General features: G+C 45.1%; 1 long non-coding RNA gene across 3 annotated transcripts; it reads left to right on the top strand.

The window, feature by feature from the left end:
- Window positions 1–4,144: 4,144 nt before the first annotated feature.
- LOC310660781 lies at window positions 4,145–14,525 on the top strand. 3 transcript variants are annotated; one of them, XR_014503641.1, is made up of 3 exons: window positions 4,145–4,202; window positions 12,931–13,136; window positions 14,389–14,525. It is a non-coding gene; the product is annotated as an uncharacterized lncRNA (long non-coding RNA). The 3 variants fall into 3 exon arrangements; XR_014503642.1 differs by lacking the exon at window positions 4,145–4,202 and adding an exon at window positions 12,390–12,441; XR_014503643.1 differs by lacking the exon at window positions 4,145–4,202 and adding an exon at window positions 12,394–12,475.
- The last annotated feature ends 4,325 nt before the right edge of the window (window positions 14,526–18,850 follow it).

Here is an 18,850-nt window from a genome sequence, read left to right as displayed (position 1 = left end):
AGTTTCTCATAGGTGGCCATGCCATACCTCCAGCATCCTGGTAAGGCAAATTGGGACATGACCTCAATGGAAGCCCCACCCCCTCTCAGGCCACACTCTCTCTCGGCTCTCGGCCCCTTCCTTCCTTGGGGCTCACCATGCCCTCTCTTCCACTATCCTACTGATGGGCCCTAATGCACTTTTGATCACTCGCTGCCACCTGCCCATCATTGCACCGGACTTAACATGGACACTGGTACCAGAGCCTGCAATAAACCCAGATGCCAACTTTCCTGCCACATACACCCGGACAACACCATTACTGGCCCCAACAACATCAAACATCTCAGGACTATTTAATTGCTCATCTTCTAACAAAGTGCATGTCACCAAATGCTAAAAGTGCCCTTCAGCTCTCTGTATTGGACAAACAAGCCAAACCCTACGCCAAAGGATAAATGGACATAAACCTGACATCAGGAATCACAAGACAGAGAAAGCAGTAGGAGAACACCTCAATCTCCCAAGACATTCTATACAAGATCTCAAAGTCGCTGTCTTATTACACAAGAATTTCAGAAATAGACTGGAAAGAGAAGTTGCTGAATTGCAACTTATTACCAAACTTAAAACCATGGAGAGACTTGGTCTGAATAGAGACATTGGATTCTTATCTCATTATACACGATAAAGCTTTTTTTGGCCATCTCACCCCTTGCTTTTTCCTGTAAGACCAATTGCAGTAGTTAACAGTCATCAACAGGTTTACCAGACCTATCAGCCAACCACCCATTCCCACCACCCTTTTGAGTCATACCCCTCCCCACCCTCTCACTATATATAAGGGTCTGGTGACTTCTGTTTCAGTGTATCTGAAGAAGTGTGCATGCACACAAAAGCTCATACCAATAACTAACTTAGTTGGTCTCTAAGGTGCTACTGGAAGGAATTTTTTTATTTTGTTTTGACTACGGCAGACCAACACGGCTACCCATCTGTAACTGTAATCACATAATTTTAGATTCAGGTAGGTAGCTGTGTTGGTCGAAAATAAAATAGAAAATAGAAAATTGTCCAGTAGCACCTTAACTTAGTTGTTCTCTAGGGTGCTACTGGACAATTTTTAATTTTTCCCTCAAATAATTTTAGTTCGGGATTTTGTGGTGTATGTGTTGTATATAGGAATCTATATACGATAAGGGTCATTTCGCAACAGAATCCAGCAGGAAAAGCTTTTCCTCAAGCAATTAGAAACTAACAGCACAGAAATACTGTTTTGAAACAGGAATATATAATTTATCAGATCCTGAATATTAGTAATTAGTATACTGCCATTTAACCTCCTCCTTCTCTTGCATTCGCTCTGCTCTAGGATGCTTATCACAGTGGCACCACCTTGTGGATCAAAAGAGGCCCAGGACTCATTTCTGATCTGATGCAATGCATTCACAGCTTGTGTAATATATCTCCTTCACTAAGCTTTTGCCCAAATACATAGTGAAGACCAGAAATCCCCAGCACCGAGGACACAACGGGTTTTGTATTGCCTCATAGAATTGTAGATTTGGAAGGGACCTTGAGGGTCATCTAGCCAACCCCCTGCAATGCAGGAATCTCAATTAAAGCATCCGTGACAGATGGCCATCCAACCTCTGCTTTAAAAACCTCTGATGAAGAAAAGTCCACAACCTCCTGAGGGAGTCTGTTCCAGTGTCAAACAAGACTTACTACCAGGAAGTTCTTCCTGGTGTATCGTCAGAATCTCCTTTTTCGTAACTTGAAGCCACTGGTTTGAGTTCTACCCTCTAGAACAGGAGAAAGCAAGCTTGCTCCCTTCGTCCATGTGGCAGCCCTTGAGATATTTGAAGTTGGCTATCCTATCTCCACTCAGTCTCCACTTATCCAGGCTAAACATGCCCACCTCCCTAAATCGTTCTTCATAAGGCTTGGCTTCCCTGAAGAAAATGCACTTTTGTTATTTTCATGAAGACATGCATTTTTATGCACATTTTACCCTAATGTGTGCATTTCTGTACCATCCTTGGTTGGGGAATTCAGAGACATGTGAATTTCAAAGGATGGCAGTGTTTCTGTCTGGGTGCTGTTTGGGAAGCTGCAAATTAGGTAGGTTCGCCTTTAAATGTGAACTGCATTGAATTTCTCTTCCCTCTTTAAATATGGGTCATCTATATGTGAAATTAATGTCTCCTTGGTGACAGCGATGAGTTATGACAGATGCCAGGAAATGCCACGCACTAGTAAGAGGAAGGATAAACATCTGACAATTAAATGTTGAGCTCGCTAATTAATTTCGCCACCACAAAAGGAGCTCTCAGGAGACTTGAAATTTGTCTATCAAAAGGATCCTGGCCAGTGGGTAGGGGGGTTCACAGGCACAGGCAGGAATTCAGGTCCAGGTCCCTCTCTGGAAAAGTTCCAGGTCCCTCTCTAGAAAAAGCATCGAGCAATGACCAAGTCTCAAAACTGTGAGATCAAAAGAAGTCGCTAACAACACAATCCTTTCTCCCAGGTGAGTGGGTATAGCATTGCAGGTTGACTCAGTGACAGCAGAAGCAAAGGTGAAGGAGAAGATGAGGTTAAGGTAGATGAAGGCTTGGGGAGGCCTCAAACTTGTGGCTCTCCAGATGTTGCTGCACTCCAACTGCCAGCAATGAGTCTGCATCTTCTGCTGTGACGGCTTGCTTCATCTTAAGTAGCTCCACTTTGGGTTTTGGGAAGGAAAAAAAGATTCCTTAAAATGAGCAGCGTGCTGCCAGTCATAGATCTATGTGGGAGAGGCACTGAATTTTCCTCACACCATATCACCACCAAAAGGAAAGTACAGTAAAAGCAATTCAGATGTTTTCATGGCCAGGCTCCTGTTATGCAAGACATTGTCACCAAGCAACACCTCAGACTGTTGAGGGGAGCTTGCGAATCCTTCCGTTTGCGAGAGACTTTAAGCTGCAGCCTCATTTTAGCTGTACAGATGTGTTTTCCTCAGTAAAAACAACAACAAATGCGTTGAAAAACAAATTTTGCTTTCTTTTATTAGTATTTTTCATACATTCTTATTGAAGAGGGGTTTTTCCCCCCTGCCTGTGAAAATAAATCATACTGTGCTTATTTCCTTTCATTATTTTTTTTAAAATGTATATTTCTGGAGGGATGTACACATTTTCATCTAACCTTCATTATGATTCTCCTAATTAACCAATATGCTTCACAATCAAGTATCAGGCTGTCACCAAAATCAACACTTTTCAGTTATTAATAGATTAAGGAAAGAATGTTAATTTCCCCCCCCCATTTCTTCCTAGGCTCCATTTCATTTGGTCTCATTACTTCACAAGGCAGATGGTTACAGGGCTAGACCTGTCAACAGTTCTTGGGAGGAAGAATGCATTCAGGGAAAGCCAAGATGAAGCATGAGCTGCCCCTTGGGGAAAAAGAAAAGAATAATAATAATAATAATAATTAAAAGAAGAAGAAAACACTGGAATTCAGAGCGTGCTGCTTAAAATCCCAATCAGGCACACTAAGCTGGTCTGCTGAGAACAGAGCAATTGTGAACTGGTCTAATTTTAATTTATTTTTCTCACTGTGGCCTCCTGGTGCACCTACTGTCTCCTTCATAATTACAGCAGTGTATGACTCCCGCTGGGGAACCGGTTACTCATTCATTTTAGGTGACCGTCTAATTGCTATTTTCTGAATGCTGCTGGACTGCGCGGTCTCTTCTGAATTGGCTGGGACACAGTGCCAACTTGGAAAAAAGGAAGGACTACAGAAGTTCTTTCCCTGCCCCCCCCCCCCCACCTAGGCAATGCTGCAGACTCAAAATCTGAGATGGCTAGACAAGTGTCAACCAACAGGAGAGCCCTGTTGGTTCAGACCAAAGGTCCATCTCTAGTCCAGAATTTGTAAGAACCTAAAGATGAGCCAGAGTGATTTGATAGCCAGACCTTCTTTCTGACTACCACTAGTCACCACACAATTATCTTCCATCGGTGGAGAACCAACAGGAAGACAGCCAATCTGCCATTTCCTCCTCCAGAAGTCCAGTATCGTGTTCTCACAGTGGCCAACAAGATGCCTGTGGAGAACCTTCAAGAAGGAAGAGGAGTTTAGATTTGATAGCCCACTTTATCACTACCCTAAGGAGTCTCAAAGCGGCTAACAATCTCCTTTCCCTTGCTCCTCCACGACAAACACTCTGTGAGGTGAGTGAGGCTGAGAGACTTCAAAGAAGTGTGAGTGGCCCAAGGTCACCCAGCAGCTGCATGTGAAGGAGCAGGGAATCGAACCCAGTTCACCAGATTACGAGTCTACCGCTCTTAACCACTACACCACACTGGACCAATACATATAACAGAACATAATTTACACTGTGGATTTTGCACATCTCCAAATTTTACAATACAGCTATAAAAATAATAATCCCAAACCCAAAAATGTTGAAAAATACATATTTTAAGATAAAATACAGACAGTGAGATAAAATATTATTTAAATATGCATTTGCGCATTTAAATATCCATTTTCATATGGATTTTTAAAATATTTTAAAAAGCTGTTCAAAACGAGGCAGAAGGGATTTATAAATCAACACATGGGAAATTGACGTGGATCAGGGCACACATGAAATTGGCACAGGTCAGAGGTAGACCAATCCCTCCAGGTAGTGGGGTGGGTGAGGAGATTAGAGACACTGAAAATCCAGCAGCAGTCAGAGCAGACAAATCGGGCCTCAGTGGACAAATAGCCTGGCAGCTATCAGGCAGCTTCTGGTGTTTGCCTGACATCAGCCACTTTCTCTTCCCTCTGCAATTTCTGCCAAGATGCTGCTAGGAGATATGAGTTTCTTATGCCGTGCGACCTCCTTTAGTTAACCGCAAACTGAATCATGCCGTACAGTTCGGCTGAGTAATAAAATATAATCTGATTGGGAGGAGGTATTGGAGTGGGCCACATCATTACACGTCCCTTTTTTTAACCCAGTTTAACAAGTTGCTCCCGAGAAGTTATTTATTCTAGCTGTCAACATCCTGTTGTTGAGATGATGGCGATCAAATCTCTTTTAGATCCTAATCTTATCCTTCACATCCCCCTGCCTGAACTATTTGAAAGGCTCATATTGCCCCATATCTCTTTTCTTGTCAGCAAAGTGATTTGTTTGACATTGATCATTTGTTCCAAAGCCATAGTGGCGTTGGGTTAAAAATAAATTTTAAAAAAATTCAACAATTATTTTCATGAAATGAATACAAAACAACCAGGAAACAGTTGTGAATCACAGAGCTGTGTAATACATGAATAGCAGGAAGGCTAAACACATTCTGGAGCTGCCCCAAATATAAATATATATATATAAAGCAAAAAGAAACATATATATCACAATTTTCTATTCCCCCAACATGCTCAGGGTAGTATGGAGGATGAGAAGTATTGCGACCCAAATCTGTCTGACTATCAGCTGGTCTGGGGCAAATGAGACATAAAGTTAAGTTTGTCATTAGTAACTATGCCTGTTTCCTTTCAAATTTAAATTAATTATAGGCAAACGGGAGGATCATTTTCATTGGAACCACAACACGTGGGGAGGGGCGGTTTAACTCTTCCCCTTCCTACAGGTCCAGTGAAAATCACTCCCCTTCCTATTTCCTACTAGTCCCGAAGGCAACAAAAGCTTCCATTAGTGCCAAATAGAAACTTTCCTTCTATAGCTAACAGTAGCTTTGGCGAAAAGTGGAGGGAGGCATTTGGCGGAGCATAGAGAACCATAGCAGGGAAGGAAAGGGTTAAATCTCCCCTCCCCATGTACTGCGATCCCTGTGAAAATCACCCCAAGCCTCCTATTAATTTAAAAAAACAACAACAACACACACACACGGTGAGATGCAATTACGAATGACACATATCGTATCACAAACAGCACATCTTTGTTTAGTCTTGAAAAGTAAGTTAGGTTGATAGAAGAGATTTGCCAAAGGCTTTCTGCGATGGTTTTAATTAGGCCTGTCACCAGATTAATGGGTTCTCACACTGCAGTCCAAACCCTGGATGGGCAACAACGGGTTTAAAGAGAGCAGCAGGGCTATCGCCACATCCACAGCCCTGCCACTCATGCCAGCCACAGTGGCAAACTTTGGGCTTTGAAATTTCGAAGGTGCACTCTGGGATGGCGAAATCTGGTGGCCCCCTGCCTCTCACCTTCCATTGTCTGTCACTGTCGCAGCACCCCCCTGCAGAAATGCCCCTCTTGGCTTGACACCCAGTGCAGGCAAACTAGCCAGGCTCCCCTAAATCTGCCTCTGCCAGCTGGGTCGGAAGGCAGTGGGGGGTGGCAAGCAAATTACTGTCCTAACCTGGAACTGGTGCACCAACCAATGTCAAGTGACAGAAGTGGGGCTGGCTCAGGATCCAGCAGATCCCAGGTCAGGTCAGCCCCTCCTCGCTCCTGGAATGCCCCATTAGGGGGCTTTTTGTTGAGGCTGCTCCGATTGGTGGGGACCCCATGCCGCAGGCAGAATGAGGAGATCTGTGCTGTTGTAGGTCAAAGTGGGTTTGAATTGCAGTCTTAGTCTGTTAATCATAGGCTTCTTGACCAAGTAACCATTATATTTGCATGAATTTGCACGTAAAAATGATAGTTATGAAGCAAGGAGCATATTTCTTTGTTTTTATAGGCTGTCTGCACGTTGCTGGAAGTGTCATCTCAGAAGAAGTAGTCTTCCTGCCTTCTTTACGGTGATGTTTGCCACATGCTACACTGAAAATTATATACAGATGTAGTGTGAATTATTCAGGGGCAAACCAAGCTTCCCCCCTCCTCCCTCCTATTCAGGTGTCAGCACGTGGCATTAGGGGTGCCAACTTGAATAAAATATTGGGGGAGGGGCAGGTAAGCTCCAACCTGCATAATCGATCATAAGACGCAGCACACACACATCATTTGAATGGCAATGTCCATCAATTTTGTGGGGACCCAGCCCCCTCAAATATTTTATTGGGGGGGGACAAAGGGACATTGGCCCCTAGGAGTTAGCTCCTATGTGTGGAATCCTCAGACACCTGCCTTGAGCCCCTCTTTTTTAAAACTGCCAGGGTCTAGGAGCCACCACATTAATTTTCCCTCAGTGTCCCTGACACAACTTTGCCAGGGCCATTATGGGAAATTTAAATGGTGGTTTCTAGCCACTTGCCACTGATTCAGAACACTTTTTCTTCTTCTCATCACCAAGTAAGTCCGTCAGAACCCACTGATGTAGGCAGGGGCCCACCTAATGGATTTTGCCAAAGCCCCCCCCCCCCAACTGGAAAACTTCCTTGCTTATACAGTACAGTGGTATCTCGGGTTACATAAGCTTCAGGTTACATACGCTTCAGGTTACAGACTCCGCTAACCCAGAAATAGTGCTTCAAGTTAAGAACTTTGCTTCAGGATGAGAACAGAAATCATGCTCTGGCGGCGCGGCAGCAGCGGGAGGCCCCATTAGCTAAAGTGGTGCTTCAGGTTAAGAACAGTTTCAGGTTAAGAATGGACCTCCAGAATGAATTAAGTACTTAACCGGAGGTACCACTGTACTTGACTCTGGTGGTTTGTGTCCAAAGAAGATGGACATTCTCAGTAGCCCAGTGGCTAAGAGCGTGGTCTAGATTCTATGAGGTTCCAGGATTATGGGCTCAAGTCAGTGGCCTTAGGCAAGTCCTCTCCAGGCTTCCCATCTGCAATGTGGGGCTAATAACACCAACCTCTCTCACCAGTTTGTTGCAAGCGAATGCATGCAGAACCACTATCAACACCCCACAAAGTGCTGAGAAAAGGGTGAGCACTCTTATGCATGGCAATAAAAGATATTTTGAAAGCAGAGTACCAAGCTCATTGCAGTCTTTTATAGACTCTTTTTTCCCCCTTCCAGGAAACTGACAACTTGCACAAATGAGTGTCATTTTCCTCAGTTTCTGAAACAAACCTGAGTGTGACAGCTGCATTTCTTCCTGTGAGCTCCATTTGTCAATGTATTGCACTTATTCATTTTTCTGCTTCTGCTGTGTGCCACCTCCCTGCAGAAGCATTCAGCACCTCCCCTTTTGTTTGTTATGCTGATTCAATGCTTTTATTCTGAGATCTCATATTTTACAGATTGACACTACTGAAAAGCAAAATCTCTGCTTTCCTGGTCTGCTAATGCCTGTTATTCCTGGCCTCTGCCTGTCCTTCTGACATCCACTCTATTCCCATATTCTCTCCTGCTCATTAAAGGAAAAGGGGGCCATGTTTGGGGATATTAATTCCTTTCTCGGCTATTAGGAATTGAGACTGGCAAATTCCTTTTTATGACCATTTTACAGCTTTGTGCCGTAGTCTGCATTGTTGAATATTGCAGCTGTTGAATGCAGCCTTCCCTTAAAGCTACTTGGCACAGCTTCTTTGGCGGCGTTGTGAACTTTTAGGATTCTGCGTGGTTTGTCCACCCTTTGTACAAATGCTATAAAACAGTTCATTCACAGCCTAATAAAAAGAGAGACCACTTTCCTTGCCATTAGGCTATTTTTGAATCATCATGATGAACATGGGTAGGCAAACTAAGGGCTGGGGGCCAGATCCAGCCCAATCGCCTTCTAAATCTGGCCCGCGGACGGTCCATGAATCAGCATGTCTTTACATGAGTAGAATGTGTCCTTTTATTTAAAATGCATCTCTGGGTTATTTGTGCGGCATAGGAATTCGTTCATATCTTTTTTCAAAATATAGTCTGGCCCCCCACAAGGTCAGAGGGACAGTGGACCGGCCCCCTGCTGAAAAAGTCTGCTGACCCCGCTTATGAATGTGAGGGAGGGCTCTGAAGAGTGAGGAGGCAGGGGGCCAGGAGAGCAACCCAGGAGAGCGGACCAGTGATCTATGGGGTTTAGTGACACCTGCAAGGCAGGAGTCAGGACAGGAAGAGGAGGAAGGGGCAGGGCAGCCCAAGATGGTTGGAAGTGCACAGGAGGTGGCTGGGGAGGAAGATACTCTTCAGGCAAGGGATGGGCCAGTAGACCCTGCTGTCTTCTGGAAGAAGGAAGAGCAGCAACAGCTTCTGCATGGGCAGACCCTCAGGTTGCACATGTGTGCGCCATCAGATGAATGCAATAAGCTTGGGGTGTGTGGTTTTCTCTGTTGTTGCAACTGCTCCTCAGAGCACAAATCTGGGGTCAGCAAACTTTTTCAGCAGGGTGCCGGTCCACTGTCCTTCAGACCTTGTGGGGGGCCAGACTATATTTGGGGGGGGGGGGTTGAACGAATTCCTATGCCCCACAAATAACCCAGAGATGCAATTTAAATAAAATCACACATTCTACTCATGTAAAAACACGCTGATTCCCGGACCGTCTGCGGGCTGGATTTAGAAGGCGATTGGGCCGCATCTGGCCCCCAGGCCTTAGTTTGCCTACCCATGGCCTAGAGGCTAAAGCTTGTATGTGTGTGTATCCAGAGCACTATTGGAGCTGTGCTCCTGTAAGTGTTTCTTTGTCAGTAAAGGCTTAACTTGGCTGGGGGTTGGGGCCAGGACCATGCATAAAACTAAACAAACAGCTGAAAGTGCATTAAGGCCCACCAAGGAAATGTTGAACTAGATGATAAGTGAAATGCAGGACTGCATTTCCTTGCCTTTAATTTTACACATGCACACACACACACACAGAGAGAGAGAGAGAGAGAGCGCGCGCAAATAGCTGCTGTGGTACCACAGTGGATGTAAAGGGGCTTCACCCTTTCTCTCTTAGTTTTCCTGACAGAAAAATACTGCCCTCTATCATAACGCGGGTGGCGCTGTGGGTTAAACCACAGAGCCTAGGACTTGCCGATCAGAAGGTTGGCGGTTCAAATCCCCACGACGGGGTGAGCTCCCGTTGCTCGGTCCCTGCTCCTGCCCACCTAGCAGTTCGAAAGCACGTCAAAGTGCAAGTAGATAAATAGGTACTGCTCTGGCGGGAAGGTAAACGGCATTTCCGTGCGCTGCTCTGGTTCACCAGAAGCGGCTTAGTCATGCTGGCCACATGACCCGGAAGCTGTACGCCGGCTCCCTCGGCCAATAAAGAGAGATGAGCGCCGCAACCCCAGAGTTGACCATGACTGGACCTAATGGGCAGGGGTCCCTTTATCATTGAGCTGCTGTTTGCCCAGAAGGGAAGCAGCAATTTGTGCTCACAGCAGTTTTCTACCTGGGGCAGATAGCAGCTCGAGGGGGTTATGGGAGAGAGGGTCGATTGGGAAAACAGCACAGCCAAAAGGCTTAATTCCTTTCCCCCCAGTACTGCAGTCCCAATCTGCATTGATGCCTCCCATCACAGCTATTTACTGTTTTGTTTTGAAATAAAAATATACAAATGCATTCACATAAGACATATGGATCAGGCCAACTGCCCATCAAATTCAATAGCCTCTCAGTGGCCAACCAGATGTCTGTGGGAAACCAGAAAACTGGTCATAAGCACAGCAACATCTGGTTTATTTTGCCTTGGAAGTTGAAGTTTTGGGGATTGTATCATGAAAAGGAAAATCAGACAGAGGGTGTTTGAGTAAATGCCGCCACATGAATCCTCACGTGTGTATGAGTGAGGGGGTATTTATGCTCTTAATGAAACTGAGGTAACTTTCTGAGGAAAAAACAAATGCCTAGAACCACAGAGCACTTTTGAGTCCCACTGATTTCTACAGGGCAGACTTCAGAATGTGATCAACACTCCCTTTGACATCTTTAGTTCTTAGAAGCCCTAACTTTGGCTGGTTCATGCCTTCAGTATTTTTCTCCCTACACTACATATAAAAAGGCATGTGAACAATGCATTTATTTGGCTCTTGCAATTCTTTAAATGTGTGCTTAAAAGTCTTGGAGGCACACGAATATAATTGGCTGAAATTCCACTAAAAAAGCATCAATATACCTAGTGATGATCCTCTTAGATACTTATGCAAAACAAACAAGAGGCTTATTTAATGTAGTCACCGCTGTTCCCCCTATATCTTTTGATCGATTGCTTTGTGGTCACGTTCATTAGACAGTCTAATTTGAACCACAATTAGATTTTATCTTTTTAAAAGATAAAGCAGATTCCCAAGTCATTAATTAAAAGACCTGACTCAAGTAGGCCGCAAGATGGATGTTACGCTCTTCCACTGATGACCCAGCTCAGCAAAACAGAACACTTTAGCTTTGAGAAGCAAATACTCTCAAACTAATTGAATGCAAACTTTTGCTGTGCACTAGGCAGGAGAAAATCCTCTCCAAAACATTCACAAACCCACACCTTTTGGTCCTGTTGAAATCCACCTGTACGACTTGCTGGACTCTATTGTATGTTGAGACAACCTGAGACAGACTGGATTAAAAAACAGAGAGACGTTTGGGCTTTAAACATTATCTGAAGTTCCACCCCTGAAATGCATGTATGGCTTCTGCATTCAGCTTGCAAAACTTTTTAGCATGGAGGAAAGGCACAGATGACAGATGTTGAATATGCCCTGATTCTGAACCATGATAGCTTTGCCACAATGCTTCATGCCCTGGTAACCTCATGTCTTGACTACTGTAATACAGTCTACGCGGGGCTTCCCTTGAAGTTTGTTTGGAAATTGTAGTTGGTGCAGAATGCTGCTAAGAGGTGCTTTTGCATGCATCCATTTAACATTTGTTCTATGGGATCTGTGCTGGCTGGCTGGCTGCCTATATGTAGCCAGCCACAATTTTTTGTTTTTACTTACAAAGCCCCGAGCAACCTGAGACTGATGTATATTATTATTATTATTATTATTATTATTATTATTACTTATTTAATTTATTAGATGCTTTCTTGCCATGTCAACTCAAAGCGATTTACAATATGTTAAGTAAAACTCCCCAAAACAAACATAATAAAACTTGCATTTTTTTAAAAACCCTACATTAAAACATCCCACCCACAGGAAAAAGCTGTAGATAGTTAAAAGCCTGGTTTAAAAGGAATGTTTTTTGCCTGGCACCTGAAAATATCAAATCAAAACTTTATTGCAGTCCAAAGACCCACAAAACAATTTCGAAACTAGATACAGTTAAAACGACCAGACAGACAGATGGAAGAAACCAAGGCAGTCATTTTGTTCTATCTAGGGCATAATGGTCTTTGTTTCTTATAACCTGCAAAAGAAACATTGCTGTGACCAGTGTAATATCATTTGACCTGTCTTCCAAAAGATATTTAATATGGGAGGCTTCAGATTTCCCCAGCAAATTTGCCTGTAAGGGTTTGATCAGTTGATCCCTTCCTTGCTCATATTGCCCACAATGCAGTAGGATATGCTTCATACAATTGACGTCCTGGGAACATAAACAAAGCCTATTCTGATAGGGGATGTAATGATGATGCTAGGTGAGCCACCACTGTCCTCTGGAGGGGGGCACTCAAAGAAGGACCTCAGATGACAATCTCAGAGTCTGGGTCAGTTCATATGGAGAGAGACAGAGCCCTTAAGGTACTGAGGCCCTGGGTTATTTAAGGCTTTATAGGTCAAAACCAGCACTTTGAACTGGAAACAGTTGGCAAGCAGTTCACAGACAGCAACAGGCCTGTGGCACAGTATTGTCTGAGAGCTTCCACGCATGGCCCGCCAGGCTCCAAATACAGGGGAGGGTGGCACCAGGAAACGGGAAGCACTTAAGGCCTTCCCTCCACCTCTATGTGACCCTCAACTCCCTTTGCAGACCAACACAGCGCCTGAGATGGGAAAGAGTGGAGGGCTGGTAACTGTCCCACTTAAACATTTCATTTCATTATGCAGTCATGTGTTTTGTTGTGTTTAAGACACTTATTGGCAACCATCCTGGGATTACCCTGTAATGAAGGCTGGTCTATAAATAAATTGGGTTAATAATTTAGTTATTAAAGTGGGTTTATGATGAATAAATAATAGTTCGGATTCTCCTTTAGGTGTTACAGGAAGCTCTGCTGGCAGAATGAAAGAACGGTGCCCCATTCAGCTGACAGCACTCCTGCAATAATGTCCAAAGCTGTTCTTTTCTAGTTTAATACAGCCGTGCTGACTGGCGTCTACTTATCACAGGAGTGGGGAACTGCATCCATTCAGCAGCCTGGATCTTTATCTCTCCCACCCTGCAACATATCAAGTGTGAGAAGTGAGTGGGTGGGGCAATGTCCTATCAATCACCTGATGTCACAATGATGTCAGGTGACCCTTTCCCCCTTTGTCAAACCGGATCGGCAGTTCCTGCAAAACTCACTTACGGCTGAGCTTCATCCTTACCTACCCCACACTGCAGGTATGGGGCAAAACCACCTGTGTTTCACTTAGATAGTGCAGTCAGATATTTTTCTTAGCGGGATATAACCTGTTCACATCTGAAGTTCTTTTTGAGAAGTATCATTTCTCATTTTAAAAGGTAAAGGGACCCCTGACCATTAGGTCCAGTCATGGCCGACTCTGGGGTTGCGGTGCCCATCTCGCTTTATTGGCCGAGGGAGCCTGCGTACAGCTTCCGGGTCATGTGGCCAGCATGACTAAGCCACTTCTGGCGAACCAGAGCAGCACACAGAAACACCGTTTACCTTCCCGCCAGAGGGGGGCAGGAGCAGGGACCGAGCAATGGGAGTTCACCCCGTCGCGGGGTTTTGAACCGCTGACCTTCTGATCGGCAAGTCCTAGGCTCTGTGGTTTAACCCACAGCGCTACCCATGTCCCTATTTCTCATTTAAGAAGCTTAATTTTCCATGCTTCCCAGCAGTTCAAAAGCATGCCAGTGCAAGTAGATAAATAGGTACCGCTGTGGCGGGAAGGTAAATGGCATTTCCATGTGCTCTGGTTTCTGTCACAGTATCCTATTGTGCCAGAAGGGTTTAGTCACATACAACACATACAAACGCCGGCTCCCTCAGCCTGAAAGCCGAGATGAGCACCACAACCCCATAGTCGCCTTTGACTGGACCTAACTATCCAGGGGTCCTTTACCCCCTTCTTACCTTTTTACGATGCTCGCAACAGTCATAGAAACACTTCCCTGTGGGAGAACGAGGTGATACTGTGCTCACCCCAACTGTATCCCAACTAAAACAACAACAACAACTATGTATGAATCAGCTGAAGGTTTGGCATCCATTGAGCAGGAGGGTAAAAGCTCCTTTGTAGAGCGCTTGCTTTTCATGCAGAAGGTGCCAAGTTCAATGCCCCTTATCTGAAACTACCGATCCATGTTGAGAATACGGAACTAGATGGACCCGTGATGTGACCCATTATGAGGCAGCTCAGTATAAGGACAGGCTGCAATATGGATACTTTCAACCTGGAGAATCCAACTGTTTTGTTCTTGAACTGCTTCCCTCCCCCTCCCCCAATACAACACTAGAATCTACCTTCATCTGGTGTCTTTTCAGATTCCTTTCCTTCTCCATCAATTTGAAATAACGAGGCGTCTCTCCGGAAACTTAAACGCTAAGGAAAGGCTGCCTGTCGCCACCGGGGAAGAGCAGATATTGTCGCGTTATCCATTCCCGCAGTGACATCAGCCGCCTTCATGTGTAGCCACAGATGCTTGCACAGCTGCAAGAGATCTAATGCAGACATGGGCAATGAGATTGTTTGTCCCTCATAGAATGTTTACCGTGTAGACAATGGAAATACATGTGAGAATCTATCTGCTTTCCATTCAGTTTCATTAAAACTATGGCATAGGCATTAACTGATATTAATCTGTGCAATTAACAGCACTACGAGCAGGAAGGGAAGTGGAAGAGAAAGGAGTTCCCCTCTCTCCCAAATGAGCATTTGGCCTCTCACAGAGGCTTCTGTTTCTTTATCTATAGAAGTATTTGCACACTTTCCATAAAGGTATTTACATATCAGAGTGGTGCGCAGCAACAGAAAAAAACATTATTTAATAAAAGAAACATTAAAAGCAGGACAGAATCATGAAAACTACTGGCTACTAGGTCCACCCTAATGCCAGGAAGTTGCAGGAGTCAGGAGAATGTCAAAGGCTGTGTTTATGTCAACAGGACAGCAACTCAACCTAGCAGCTTGGACTTGCTACCCAAGCAAGACGAGGGGTTGAACTCATTCCCCCGAGCTATGGAGGTACATACATCCAGAGATGCGAGAGGACTATTATTATTATTATTATTATTATTATTATTATTACTATTATTACCCCACCCATCTGGCTGGGTTTCCCCAGCCACTCTCGGTGGCTTCCAACAAAATATTAGAATACAGTAGTCTGTCAGACATTAAAAGCTTCCCTAAACAGGGCTGCCTTCAGATGTCTTCTAAAAGTCTGGTAGTTGTTGTTCTTTTTGACATCTGGTGGGAGGGCGTTCCACAGGGCGGGTGTCACTACCGAGAAGGCCCTCTGCCTGGTTCCCTGTAACTTGGCTTCTCTCAGCGAGGGAACCACCAGAAGGCCCTCAGCGCTGGACCTCAGTGTCCAGGCAGAACGATGGGGGTGGAGACGCTCCTTCAGGTATACTGGACCGAGCCCATTTAGGGCTTTAAAGGTCAGCGCCAATACTTTGAATTGTGCCTGGAAACGTACTGGGTGCCAATGTAGGTCTTTCAAGACCGGTGTTATGTGGTCTCGGCGGCCACTCCCAGTCACCAGTCTAGCTGCCGCATTCTGGATTAGTTGTAGTTTCCGGGTCACCTTCAAAGGTAGCCCCATACAGAGTGCATTGCAGTAGTCCAAGCAGGAGATAACTACAGCATGCACCACTCTGGCGAGGCAGTCCGCAGGCAGATAGGGTCTCAGACTGTGTACCAGATGGAGCTGGTAAACAGCTGCCCTGGACACAGAATTGACCTGCGCCTCCATGGAGAGCTGCGAGTCCAAAATGACTCCCAGGCTGCGCACCTGGTCCTTTGGGGGCACAGTTACCCCATTCAGGACCAGGGAGTCCTCCACACCAGCCTGCCCCCTATCCCCCAAGAACAGTACTTCTGTCTTGTCAGGATTCAACCTCAATCCGTTAGCCGACACCCATCCTCCAACTGCCTCCAGACACTCTCACAGGCACTTTGAATGTCCTTTAAGAGACAGGCCATTCACACTACATCCATGAGGAAGGGAGTCTCCCTGCTGCAAAGGCCATCCACTTTTCAACTTATGGGACACCGATGCGGTGAAGGGGGCCTGAGAGGGTGCCCCCCTGCTTTCCTTGTGAGAATTAAGAGTCACGCAAGTAAAATAAACACCCAAAACAGAGCTTGCGAAGAAGCAGAGATTGGTAGCAGTTTAAGCTGAGCTGGCATTTGTCTCCTTACCACCACTGAACGTTGCTATCTGCTTGCTGATCAGACAGATGTACTCCTCCCAATTGATCACTTTTAACATTGGATTTGGAACAACAAGTTGCCCTATTTAGAGAGAGAGAGAGAGAGAGAGAGAGAGAGAGAGAGAGAGCGCACAAACAAACAAACAAACAAACATTAGATCGACCAGTTTGCATTAGTGTGAGAGTAAGCAACTCCAATGTGTTTCTATTTATCACCATTTGCTGTAATTGGACACCATTCATTTCCTTCATCAGCTGATTCCTTTCCATTATTTCTTCTCAAAGAGGACTGCAATCAGCATTAGTTAGTGGGAATTTTGCTTGCCTGGAAGCTTTTGTAAAAGAGATTGGGGGGTGGGGGACGGACGACCATCATTGGGTATGCACAGAAGAGAGGTAGTGTTTGCTTCCACAGTTATAACCCTTTTGCCTTTTAAAATGGTTCATTATCCTTATTGATACAAGGAGGGAGGGCCTACGTTTTGTACTATAAAAAACCCGGAAGGCATCTAAATATAGGATTTCAAACATCTGCTTCTGGATCCCTAGATACATTCTCTCATATTGTGATGGGGAAAGACCAAACCATCACTCTTATTATCAGTCCAGCAGTGGGATTTAAGGGCACCCATCAAACCCACTATGCATTTTGGAATGTTGTTCATTTGCTACTCATTTTGCATTATGGTTCCTGACATCAAGAAGCAGGTTTTCATCTGTATTTGGATACCATCTGGACTTCATTTGGAATCAAATATAATGCTTAGCATTTGGGCCATTCTCACCCCTCAGAATCAGAGAAAACACTTCACCCCCTGTCTATACGCAGGTCACACAAATCTCAGCATGTGCATCTGTACAGTTACCTTCAGGGAGAGTGTCTCAATCCAGCCCACAAGCCACTTATATACGAAGTGAGTGTGCAAAGGAGGGGAAATCATGGCTGAGACTTGCTATATGGACAGGGTGGGTAACGTCTGCCTAAATCATGGGTAGGCAAACTAAGGCCTGGGGCCCGGATCTGGCCCAATTGCCTTCTAAATCCGGCCCATGGACGGTCTGGAAATCAGTGTGTTTTTACATGAGTAGAATGTGTCCTTTTACGGTATTTAAAATGAATCTCTGGGTTATTTATGGGGCATAGGAATTTGTTCATTTCCTCCCCCCCCCCAAAAAAAAAAATAAAGTCCAGCACCCCACAAGGTCTGTGGGACAGTGGACCAGCCCCCTGCTGAAAAAGTTTGCTGACCCCTGGTAAATTTACACCAAGGTGGGGAGAGCCCAAAGGGAAAGAAGGATGAGACAGGGGGGACCAAAATGGGTGGAGAGATGAAATAGTGGCAGGGAATTATTTTGTTTGATCAAAAGTGAAAAATGTAAGTCCAACAGGGCTCAAGCACAAGAATACTCTCCCCTCCCATGGTTTCCTGCAACTGGTGATCTACCCCTCTCTCAGCAGCCCACCAGGTTTGGAGGAGGAAGGAGGGAGGGGGCAGGAGAGAAGGAGAAGGAGAAAGAGACAAAGGGGGGAAATGGAAAGAGAAAAGGAGTGGCCCATCCACCTTCGTTCTGGCCCACTGCTGACTTGCAGCCTCCAACAGATTACCTCCAAGGGAATGTGGCTCTCAGCAGAAACTTCCCTCACCCTTGTGTTACAGGAGCCATTAAAATAACAACAGCAACACAAGACGATTGGACTTCTTGTCTTCCCAGCCGGCACAATGTCGCCCTCCAAGCAACACAATGTGATCTTCCCCAGGGGGGCTGTAAGAAATATTTCTAGGGCCTGAGACGTGGTTAGGCATGACCTTCTTTTTAAAATGGTCTTTCCTGACATCTTCTCTTATATGTGCTTGTTTCAGATCTGAGGAATGAGCTGCATTGATCCTAGTTCTGGAGATCAGTCAGAGTAGTAAACAACAAGGCTCAGTGATTTATGACCAGGCTGGCTGATAGTACCTTAGAGATGCCTAACCACCTTCAGCTTAAAAGCTGCCTTCAGGAATGTGGAACTTAAACATTTCAGATTGTGTTCCTTCAAGCCACTCACATCTGCAAAGTGAGAAAAGATTTCAGGCAGATCAATAAGAAAGGACTCTGATAGCTAACCAGCCACCCAGCTGGTGATAAGGTTTGTACAGTGGTACCTCGGGTTACATACGCTTCAGGTTACATACATGGCAGGTTACAGACTCTGCTAACCCAGAAATAGTACCTCGGGTTAATAACTTTGCTTCAGGATGAGAACAGAAATCATGCTCTAGCGGCACGGCAGCAGCAGGAGGCCCCATTAGCTAAAGTGTTGCTTCAGGTTAAGAACAGTTTCAGGTTAAGAACGGACCTCTGGAACAAATTAAGTACTTAACCCGAGGTACCACAGTACTGCATTGGCAAACCGGCAAACTTCTAGCAACATGCAATGGCTGCAAATCCAAGGCGGCAGTTTTGTTCTGTCTCTACGACTCTGTCTCTATGACTGCAGGTCAAAGAAATGTTTCTTCCAGCACTGATCTGCATATGCAGTACAATCAGTACTCTTGGAATTATCTCCCAAACAACAAAAGAGTCC

Source organism: Podarcis tiliguerta (assembly GCF_965153285.1).
Source record: "Podarcis tiliguerta genome assembly, chromosome: 12".
Lineage (NCBI taxonomy): Eukaryota > Metazoa > Chordata > Lepidosauria > Squamata > Lacertidae > Podarcis > Podarcis tiliguerta.
This window is presented reverse-complemented; position numbering and strand designations above follow the sequence as displayed.